Consider the following 12,049-nt stretch of genomic DNA (forward strand, 5'->3'; position numbering starts at 1 on the left):
AAGAAGGGGCTACTAGTATCAAACATAGGCCTTAATTTGAGGAAGGAATTTCTGAGAATATATGTTTGGAGCGCAGCATCGTATGGTAGTGACACAAGGACTGTGAAAAAACCAGAACAGAAGAGGTTCGAAGCATTTAAGATGTGGTGCTACAGACGAATACTGTAAATTAAGTGGACCGATAAGGTAAGGAATGAGGAGGTTCTGCGCAGAATCGGAGAGGAAACGAATATGTGGAAAACACTGTTAAGGAGAAGGGACAGGAAGATAGGAGACGTTAAGACATGAGGGAATGACTTCCAAGGTACTCGAGAGAGCTGTAGAGGGCAAAAACTGTAGAGGAAGACAGAGACTGGAATACACGCAGCACATAATTGAGGATGTATGTTGCAAGTACTACTTTGAGATGAAGAGGTTAGCACAGGAGAGGAATTCGTGGCGGGCCGCATTAAACCAGTCAGAAGACAGATGACCCAAATAAAATAAAAAAAAGACAACTGCTAGGCACTAGCCGAAATCTACAATTACTTAATAAAACCTGAAAGACAAGGCCAGCTAGCTGACTGCTGCGCTCTGTCATTTGAAAGTCATATCACAGTCGTTGAGTGCACCCACATTCCTAATGGAATGTAACTCGTGTAGTGAAATTGCGTGCTTAAGGCATATCGTCTCAAGTTATGCGAATGGATTTGTGATTTCGTGTTAGAGAGTTCACAGTTCGGAGTAACTGACGGAAAGGCATCGAGTAAAACAGAAGTGATTTGTGGCGTTCCCCATGGTCTCTCTGTTGTTCCTTATCTATAAAAAAGATTTAGGAGACAATTTCAGCAGCCATCTTAGGTTATTTACAGATGGTGCCATCGATTATCGTCTAGTAAAGTCATCAGAATATCAAAAAAATAATGCAAAACGATTTAGAAAAGAATTCTGTAGTGTGTGAAAATTAACAAATGACCCTAAGTAATGAAGAGTGTGAGGTCATTCGTATGAGTGCTGAAAGGAATCCGTTGAACTTCACTTACACAATAAATCAGTCCGTAAATTCAGTTAAATATCTAGGAATTACAATTAAGAAAAATTTAAATCGGAAAGAACACGTAGAAAATGTTGTGGGGAAGGGAAACCAAAGACAGCGTTTTATTGGCAAACCACTTAGAAAATGTAACAGATCTACTAAAGAGACTGCTTACACTACGCTTGTACGTCGTCTTTTGGAGTACTGCTGCGCCCTCTGAAATCCTTACCGGATAGGATTAACAGAGTACATCGAAAAAGTTCAAAGGAGAGCAGTACGCTTTGTGTTATTGCAAAGTAGGGGAGAGAGTGCCAATAATATGACACAAGTTTGGGGTGGACATCATTAAAACAAAGGCGTTTGTCGTTGCGGCGCAATCTTCTCACGAAATTTCAAACTTTCTCCTTTGAATATTTTGTTGAGGCCGACCTACACAGGGAGAAACGATCATTATAAAAAATAAGGCAAATCAGAGCTCGCACGGAAAGATATAAGTGTTTGTTTTTTCCGCGCGTTGTTCGAGGGCCGAATAATAGAGAATTATCCTGAAGATCGTTCGATGAATCCTCTGCCGTGCACTTAAGTGCGATTTGCGGAGGATCCATGTAGATGTACATGTAGCATGGTTCTACAGGAGCCAAAACAATGGTACAGCCCGGTGAAAAAATGGAATATCGTGTTGAGATGATGGAAGCGTACGGAAACGATGTACCGTCATATGAGACAGCAGTTATAGGGACCAGCCATATTAAAATGAGACAGATGGAAAAATAAGTGAACTGTTTATTATTTCAAAATTAGTCGCCATAACTGTTAATACATTTATCCCACTGGGCTGCAAGACGATCAGCGTCTTCACGGAAAAATGTTTGCAGTAGCCTGTGAATCCATGACTGTAACCACGTGGCCACCTTTCCATGTGTGGCAAAACCACGGCCACGAATGTGTTGTAACATGAATGATTTGTTACAGGTCACTACGCGACCTTTGTGTTTTCTGAAGCCGGCTGCGGTAGTCTAGCGGTTCTAGGCGCGCAGTCCGGAACCGCGCGGCTGCTACGGTCGCAGGTTCGAATCCTGCCTCGGGCATGGATGTGTGTGATGTCCTTAGGTTAGTTAGGTTTAAGTAGTTCTAAGTTCTAGGGGACTGATGACCACAGTAGTTAAGTCCCATAGTGCTCAGAGCCATTTGAACCATTTTTGTTTTCTGAAAATACCAGCCTTTTCTTAACTGTGCTGGGAGAATGGGCACATCTAATGACTCTGGGAGCCAAGTTACAACATGTTCTGCTGTGTGAGACAGCACAGGCGAGCTGGCATCGTACCTGGGAGGGCTGGTCGTTTCTGATCACAGGTGTCATTCTCTAAGCTTCTCAAGGGCCGCGAAATTCCAACAACGCATAGAATGCTTGTCACAGCTCTCGTTTGTCGGCAGGCCACAGGGCGGGTTTTGAAGTTGCGAAATTCCGTTGAGTCCCGGAAGTGTTGGCAGGCGTTGACGAATCGGCACCCTCTGCAGGGCACTGAAATATGCGACTCCAACATTTATGCTTCCGTGGCGAGAGAACTTTTTCGTACACTATTGGCCATTAAAATTACTACACCAAGAAGAAATGAAGATGATTAATGGGTATTCGTGGGATAAATATATTATACTAGAACTGACATGTGACTACATTTTCACGCAGTTTGGGTGCATAGATCCTGAGAAATCAATACCCAGAACAACCACCTCTGGCCGTAATAACGGCCTTGATACGCCTGGGCATTGAGTCAAACACAGCTTGGATGGCGCGTACAGGTACAGCTGCCCATGAAGCTTCAACACCATACCACAGTTCATCAAGAGTAGTGACTGGAGTATTGAGACGAGCCAGTTGCTCGGCCACCTTTGACCAGACGTTTTCAATTGCTGAGAGATCTGTAGAATGTGCTGGTCAGGGCAGCAGTCGAACATTTTCTGTATCCAGAAAGGCCCGTACAGGCCTGCAACATGCGGTCGTGCATTATTCTGCTGAAATGAAGGGATCGAATGAAGGACAGAGCCACGTGTCGTAACACATCTGAAATGTAACGTCCACTGTTCAAAGTGACGCCAATGCGAACAAGAGGTTACCGATACATGTAACCAATGGCACCCCTCACCATCACGCCGGGTGATACGCCAGTATGGCGATGACGAATACACGCTTCCAATGTGGGTTCACCGCGATGTCGACAAACACGGATGCAACCATCACGATGCTGTAAACAGAAACTGGATTCATCCAAAAAAATGACATTTTGCCATTCGTGCACCCAGGTTCGTCGTTGAGTACACCATAGCAGGCGCTTCTGTCTGTGATGCAGCGCAAGGGTAACCGCAGCCATGGTCTCCGAGCTGATAGTCCATGCTGCTGCAAAAGTCGTCGAACTGTTCGTGCAGATGGTTATTGTCTCGCAAACGTCCCTATGTGTTGACTCAGGGATCGAGATGTGGCTGCACGATCCGTTACAGCCATGCAGATAGGATGCCTGTCATTTCGACTGCTAGTGATACGAGGCCGTTAGGATCCAGCACGGCGTTCCGTATTACCCTCCTGAACCCACCGATTCCATATTCTGCTAACAGTCATTGGATCTCGTCCAACGCGAGCAGCAATGTCGCGATTCGATAAACCGCAATGGCGATAGGCTACAATCCGACCTTTATCAAAGTCGGAAACGTGATGGTACGCATTTCTCCTCCTTACACGAGGCATCACAACAAAGTTTCACCAGGCAATGCCGGTCAACTGCTGTTTGTGTACGAGAAATCGGTTGGAAATTTTCCTCATGTCAGTACGTTGTAGGTGTCTGTCGCCAACGGTGCCAACCTTGTGTGAATGCTCTGAAAAGCTAATTATTTGTATATCACAGCACCTTCTTCCTGTCGGTTAAATTTCGCGTCTGTAGGATGTCATCTTCGTGCTGTAGCAATTTTAATGGCCAGTAGTGTATTTCCCTCCCCCTCCCCCCCTACCCTCCCTACCCGTCGATTTATGATTTGCCCAATGAGCGGCGAGATAGCATTCGGTGTGCCAACCTTCGGACAGCTAAGGAACACACAGTGGGCACTATTGAAGAATTTTAACAGTTTTTCCCCTGCGAATTGTGCTGCAAACAAAAATCCTGTGTTGTCAGGGTGGTAATCGTGATAGTCTCTTCCCTTGAGGACGTGGTGTTCTGGAGCGAGAGAGTGTGGTTGGTAGAGGTTTCGGAGAGCGGGGCTTGTGTCCACTAGTTCCGATTTTCAGTCACCGAAACGCTGGTTGTCAGCCTTGGACGGATTTACTGTTTGACTGAGTGTCGCAATCTCGCAGCAGTGCAGTCCTCTCACCTCTGCGCAACTTGAACTTGAGCGTCCTTTGAATCGCAGCTTGTGATGCGTTTGTATTAATTCAGAATTGGGAATTAGTATTGAACAGTTTTTCTTAAAATGCATTTATGAGCTGCTCAGATTTATTAGACCGTCACCGGCATGTTCAGTGGCAGATTTCACTGTTACTGGTTTCAGTTGCTCATAAATAAATCGGGAATAGTTTTTGTATGTCCATCTTTCTGATTGGAGGTTTGAGGGCTTCGACCGTTCACTTATGTGATAAAATGGGACGCTACAACTATCCTTACCATGTTATTTATTGTATGTCTACCATTTTCGGTGCTTCAGTACACGATCTACAGGCCTTAATTGACGCTGTGGGGGGTAACTCCAATCGTATACACGATTAATCAGTGACCAACGTCTATGAACTGGTTTTCACGTACTACCTGTAACAACAATGTTGTAACTCCCACCATCAACTACCAACTAGCCGATGGTTGGAGGCACAACATTTTTGTTACAGGTAGTATGCGAAAACTCTTTCATAGATGTTACCCACAGATCAGTCGTGTATACGAATTAAATATCAGTAACCTCAGGTTATATTGTATACTCTACATTAACGAAATAAACTAGATTAATTAAAAGTGATTCATTTAACTTATTTAGCTCAACTTCATGACTTAGAGCAGGCAACCCTTCATTATTGAAAATCTTATAAATATATTGTTACACCAGTATGTTTCAATCCGTGTTTCCATTAAGATAGCGATCATTTGCAATGTGCGTATCCCCACTGAGATCAATTCGAGGGTTTTTCAGTTGAAAGATTTGGTTGTTATTTCCCGTGTGAATGAATAGTTTTTTGAAGGCGTCATATCGCTGGGAGATTTTTTCGTTTTGGTGCTGAGTGTGGCAGGCAGACTGCACTACCTCTGACGAACCCAGAACATCTCACAGGGAAGAAAGTCAAGAATGAGGCAACATTTTATCTTTCCTCAAGACTCCGAAAGTATGGAAGTCGCATTCGGAGAAATCGGGATTGTATACAGGGTGTTCATTGTAACTGAAGGCATTGAATATCTCGAAAACTGCACATTGAATCAAGAAAAGTTTTAATTGCCGGCCGGTGTGGCCGTGCGGTTCTAGGCGCTTCAGTCTGGAACCGCGTGACCGCTACGGTCGCAGGTTCGAATCCTGCCTCGGGCATGGATGTGTGTGATGTCCTTAGATTAGTTAGGTTTAAGTAGTTCTAATTTCTAGGGGACTGATGACCACAGATGTTAAGTCCCATAGTGCTTAGAGCCATTTTTTTAAAATTCCAATTTGTTTGTCTCAGAGGGGGATGGCTAACGATACCATACTCGACGAGCCACCCCATAAAGTGCGTGGGTGACGGCGGGACAATTTTGAAATATTCAGTGGGAACACCAATCTTTTTATTGCAGATTATGATTCAACGGTACAATCTACATATATTTTGTGTGAAGCATTTTCATCGTTTCGCTACAAATGGCGCTGTAATCGGAGGAACAGAAACGGGTACAAAATCGTAACTTACGGAATGCTACACAATCGCCCTTGAATATCCAATGGCACGTGGACCCCACTTCCATGCTACGAGGGTAGGGGAGTCCAGTATTTCATAACTTCTAATTGGAAACCCCATTCGCAACTTTGTATGCCGCCGACATGTCGAACAGGGGACAGCTCGACGCGCCGCAGTGGCCGTTTAGTGAACTACGGTGTATCATAACACGCAGTACCTGAGCTCACGTACTGCGCAGACGTAGAACGGATAGCGGCTCTAAACATTACAATATCTGCGCAGTGTTTTTTGCCAGTACACGTACCTGTTATTTTGAGAATAGTCTTGCAAGTGGACGATGAGTGTTGCAACCACAGAAGAAAAAAATGGAATGGTCCTATTTTCAGAGAATGTAGGAGAAACATATGTTGAGGATGCTGTTGCTTGTATGCTGAGCGTTTTCCAGAGAAAGCTCGCCCTCGTTCGTTCTTTTGCAAGGTCGTGAACGGCTTTATGTCTGATGGTAACGTACAGTCCGGCAAAAGGAAACGAAGCAAACGTGTCACAGGAGAAGCTAATGGCAGTGCACACAACCCACGGATAAGCGTTCAGCACTTACATTGTGATTCCGATTTGTCCGTAGGTAGTTTTGTCATCATACTGCATCGTAGTAGGTGTCATCCATATCACATGTCTCTGCATCAAAAACTTCGTGGCGCCGATTTCCATAACCGGATAGTGTTTTGTGAGTGGGGACGTCAGCAAATGCAAACAACCGCTACGTTCTTTGCTGAGGCACTATTTTCCGACGAGTCTACATTCATAAACTATGGTAACGTTAACCGCCATAGCATGCATTACTGGAGTGTAGATAATCTCCACTGGTTAGGGCAAGTTGATCAACGACGTCCTTGGTCGCTTAACGTACGGTGCGTCGTCATGGGGAAGAAACTCATTAGTCCGCATTTTATCGACGGCACGTTGAATGGACGCGAATATCGGACAGTTTTGGGACAGAAAATACCGGTACTAGAGTAACGTTCACCTCGAGCCACGCCCACAGTGGCGCGTCCGGTAGTCTCCTGTTCGATATGTCGGAGGAATACAAATTGCGAAAGGGGTTTCAATTAGAATTTATGAAACACTGGCCCGTCCTAACCTCGCATCATGAAAGTGAGGTCCCTAGTGCCATTGGATATTGAAGGGCCATTGAGTAGGACGTCGTAAATTACGATTGTGTATCCATTTCTGTTCCTCCAATCACAGCACCATCTATGGCGAAACGAAGAAAGTGCTTCAGACAAAACGTATGTAAATTTTGTTTGGAATCGTAATCTGCAGTAAAAAACGGCTGTTCCCATTGAAGATCCCAAAGTTGCCCCCGTCACCCACGCACGACGTGGGGTGGCGGGTCGAGTGTGGTATCATTGGATGTTTCCCCCCGGGACAAACAAACTAGAGTTATTTCCAGAATGAGATTTTTACTCCGCAGCGGAGTGTGTGCTGATATGAAACTTCCTGGCAGAGTTAAACTGTGTGCTGGACCGAGACTCGAACTCGGGACCTTTGCCTTTCGCGGACAAGTGCTCTACCATCTGAGCTACCCAAGCACGACTCAGGCTCCGTCCCCACAGCTTTACTTCTGCCAGTATCACGTCTGCTGCCTTCCAAACGTCACAGAAGCTCTCCTGCGAACCTTGCGGTACCACTCCTGGAAGAAAGGAGATTGTGGAGACATGGCTTAGCCACAGCCTGAGGGATGTTTCCAGAATGAGATTTTCACTCTGCAGCAGAGTGTGCGCTGATATGAAACTTCCTGGCAGATTAAAACTGTGTGCCGGACGGAGACTCGAACTCTGCTGCAGAGTGAAAATCTCATTCTGGAAACATCCCCCAGGCTGTGGTTAAGCCATGTCTCCGCAATATTCTTACCTCCAGGAGTGCTAGTTCTGGGAGGTTTGCAGAAGAGCTTCTGTGAAGCTCGGAAGGTAGGAGACGAGGTACTGGCATAATTGAAGCTGTGAGGACGGGTCGTGAGTCGTGCTTGGGTAGCTCAGTACATAGAGCACTTGCCCGTGAAGTCAAAGGTCCCCCGTTCGAGTCTCGGTCAGGCACACAGTTTTAATCTGCCAGGGAGTTTCAAATTGTAGATATAATTTTTTTTGATCATACGTGTAGTGTTCGAGATATTTCAGTGTCTTCAGTTAAAATAAACGCTCTGTATGGGACGTATAAGGGCTTCGAATGGATGCAACTTAACTTCGTGACTGTCTCCTATGATGTATTCTGCAGCGTAGTCGAAACAACCTTTAACGCTGGAAATGCTTATCCTCCTATTTCCGTCTATTGTACTATAAATTTCTTCCTTATTTTGTTACCTGAAGATATGACATTTATGTGTCTTTATATATTGTAATTGTTCTACTATATATATATATATATATATATATATATATATATATATATATATAAATAATTGGTTTGTTTTGCAAATATTATTTGTATTTTTACGCTGGGTCTTGCCTAGGGAAAACTATGCTATCGAATGATTACATCAATAGGTCGTGTGGAGAACCAAAGTGTTAACTCTGCCGCGTGGAACGCCGGTATAGCGGAGTCTGGCTGGAGTAGGGCGGTGGAGCAGGTGTGTTGAGTGACGCTCCCGCGAGTTGCCGCGATTCCGAGGTTTGGCAGCATGTAATTGCGCTCTACTTGGTATGATAGTTTCTGGCACGGTGTCGCGGACGGGAAACATTAGCAGGCACACATCAAGAGCCCGTTTCACCTGGTGACCGTGTCGAGAAGAAGGCGCGCCAACATCCAGCTTCTGCAACAGCTACGCCCGACAATGAGTGATTGTCACCACATCCTCGATCGACGACTTCAAACCTTCAATCAACCGACAAGGAAGACTGAAAGCACGTCAAGTTTTAGAACTATTCCATTAGCATCACTAAAATACAGCAACTTAGCATGAACCTTTGTTGCTCATTGTCCCAATTGCATTACCAAGCAGGGTCCCTTCCTTTTCCGAAATGTACCCGAGTGTCGTTGAAATTCAAACGCCAGCATTAAAGTAATATAATTCCAATTCACTGCTTTAATGTCAAAGTTCAGTTAAAGTATTCATAGCTGACTACAATATTTAGATTGCACAAGCACAAATTAAGAGTGCGAGTTTTGTTACCATATTTTAGCTTGCCTGTGACTGCAGCTCAGCCTGGTACGTACTAAATTTTACTATTGTTAATTGTTCAGAATCAATTAATTCAAGTTCAAAGTTAAATCTCCTATTTCTAAATTGCGCAGATTCAAGTAAATTTTGAAATGATTGTTGAGGTAGCCCAAGACTAACCTTCTTTCATTGAATTTCGTAGTGCTTCAGAAACAAAGTTCACTATTAATTTCAGTCAGTAAATTAACTTTCAATTTTCCGGTTTTATTAATTCTTTTGCTAAGTTAAGTCAGAGTGTAGCGAAATTTATTACTTCTGACAAACATTCAGTTTTCACACAACACGTGTCAATCTTCAGTTGCCACGCTTTTAGTGCTAATTATATGAGCAATAACCTTTCTTTTTCAGTTATTATAGTAGTTGTCCATAGGACTGGCGACCGTAATTTTCCCCAAATCTCAAATATCTAATTAACGCCAATTAATTGTTAACGTAACGATAGCGTATTTACTTTCTTTATTAACTTTACCCCGTTTCAAAATTAATTTCCACCAGTTTCATTTGCATTTTTCCTTTCAGTTAGATGTAACCCTTTCTTCCCTCTTTACCGACAGATTAACTTCGGTGACGATTGCTTTTCCGAAATTTCTATTAGGTACACGCGGTTTAATCTTTTACTGTCATTAAGGTCGATAAGTGAGGGGGAGGTTATGGGAAAATATGGGCCCGCATACAGTGTGATATATTTAGAAGCAATTATGTTAATTACTTTTGTAATAATGAACAATTCACTTAATGTTTAGGGTTCCGTACGCCAGACTGTAAAAACGAAAAGCTTATGGGACCCTTTGTTGTGCGTCCGTCTGTCTATCTGTCTGTCTGTCCGACTGTTAGAAATCCTGTTTCTTATGAAAGGGTAGAAGCATAAAGTTGAAATCTATGTCATGTACTAAGGTCTACGGTGCCTTGGCGGTGTAAAAAATTGACGCTTTTAAGTCAATGGGCTCAAAATCGCGGCCATTTATCTCACATATATTGGTTCACGGAAACTCTTTCATAAAAGTTATAGGGTACTTCCCGTCGTCCTAGTATCACGAAATTTGGCAGAGAGCAAGGGTTTACAGTACAGCTAGAGGAAAGAATCAGAAAATTGTTAATTGGTAATTACATCAAAAGAAAAAAATATTATTTTTTCATTTGTTATCCGGCGTCTGTGTGTCCGTTCGTCTATTAGGACGCCTTTTTTCACAGGAATGAGTTGACGTATCAAGTTGAAATTTACGTCAATACTTCAGCCTAATGTACCTTGGCGGTGTAATGGAAATGGAAATGCTGTGTAACTAGGCCCTCCCGTCGGGTAGACCGTTCGCCTGGTGCAAGTCTTTCTAGTTGACGCCACTTCGGCGACTTGCGTGTCGATGGGGATGAAACAATGATGATAAGGACAACACAATATCCACTCACTGAACGGAGAAAATCTCCGACCCAGCCGGGAATCGAACTCGGGCCGTTACGTATGACATTCCGTCGCGCTGACCACGCAGCTACCAGGGGCGGACGGCGGTGTAATAAAAGTAAGCTTGTAAGCCACGGTCGTTTATGTTACATATTTTACTACTCGCAAACTCACTCATCAAAACCTATAGGGCACTTCGCTTTGGCCTTTTTTTTTTTTTGGTCATCAGTCTACTGACTGGTTTGATGCGGCCCGCCACGAATTCCTTTCCTGTGCTAACCTCTTCATCTCAGAGTAGAACTTGCAACCTACGTCCTCAATTATTTGCTTGACGTATTCCAATCTCTGTCTTCCTCTACAGTTTTTGCCCTCTACAGCTTCCTCTAGCACCATGGAAGTCATTCCCTCATGTCTTAGCAGATGTCCTATCATCCTGTCCCTTCTCCTTATCACTGTTTTCCACATATTCCTTTCCTCTCCGATTCTGCGTAGGACCTCCTCATTCCTTACCTTATCAGTCCATCTAATTTTCAACATTCGTCTATAGCACCACATCTCAAATGCTTCGATTCTCTTCTGTTCCGGTTTTCCCACAGTCCATGTTTCACTACCATACAATGCTGTACTCCAGAAGTACATCCTCAGAAATTTCTTCCTCAAATTAAGGCCGGTATTTGATATTAGTAGACTTCTCTTGGCCAGAAATGCCTTTTTTGCCATAGCGAGTCTGCTTTTGATGTCCTCTTTGCTCCGTCCGTCATTGGTTATTTTACTGCCTAGGTAGCAGAATTCCTTAACTTCATTGACTTCGTGACCATCAATCCTGATGTTAAGTTTCTCGCTGTTCTCATTTCTACTACTTCTCATTACCTTCGTCTTTCTCCGATTTACTCTCAAACCATACTGTGTACTCATTAGACTGTTCATTCCGTTCAGCAGATCATTTAATTCTTCTTCACTTTCACTCAGGATAGCAATGTCATCAGCGAGTCGTGTCATTGATATCCTTTCACCTTGTATTTTTATTCCACTCCTGAACCTTTCTATTATTTCCATCATTGCTTCCTCGATGTACAGATTGAAGAGTAGGGGCGAAAGGCTACAGCCTTGTCTTACACCCTTCTTAATACGAGCACTTCGTTCTTGATCGTCCACTCTTATTATTCCCTCTTGGTTGTTGTACATATTGTATATGACCCGCCTCTCCCTATAGCTTACCCCTACTTTTTTCAGAATCTCGAACAGCTTGCACCATTTTATATTGTCGAACGCTTTTTCCAGGTCGACAAATCCTATGAAAGTGTTTTGCTTTTTCGTTAGCCTTGCTTCCATTATTAGCCGTAACGTCAGAATTGCCTCTCTCGTTCCTTTACTTTTCCTAAAGCCAAACTGATCGTCACCTAGCGCATTCTCAATTTTCTTTTCCATTCTTCTGTATATTATTCTCGTAAGCAGATTCGATGCATGAGCTGTTAAGCTGATTGTGCGATAATTCTCGCACTTGTCAGCTCTTGCCGTCTTCGGAATTGTGTG

This window comes from Schistocerca americana, chromosome 6, assembly GCF_021461395.2.
Source record: "Schistocerca americana isolate TAMUIC-IGC-003095 chromosome 6, iqSchAmer2.1, whole genome shotgun sequence".
In the NCBI taxonomy this organism is placed as follows: Eukaryota; Metazoa; Arthropoda; class Insecta; order Orthoptera; family Acrididae; genus Schistocerca; species Schistocerca americana.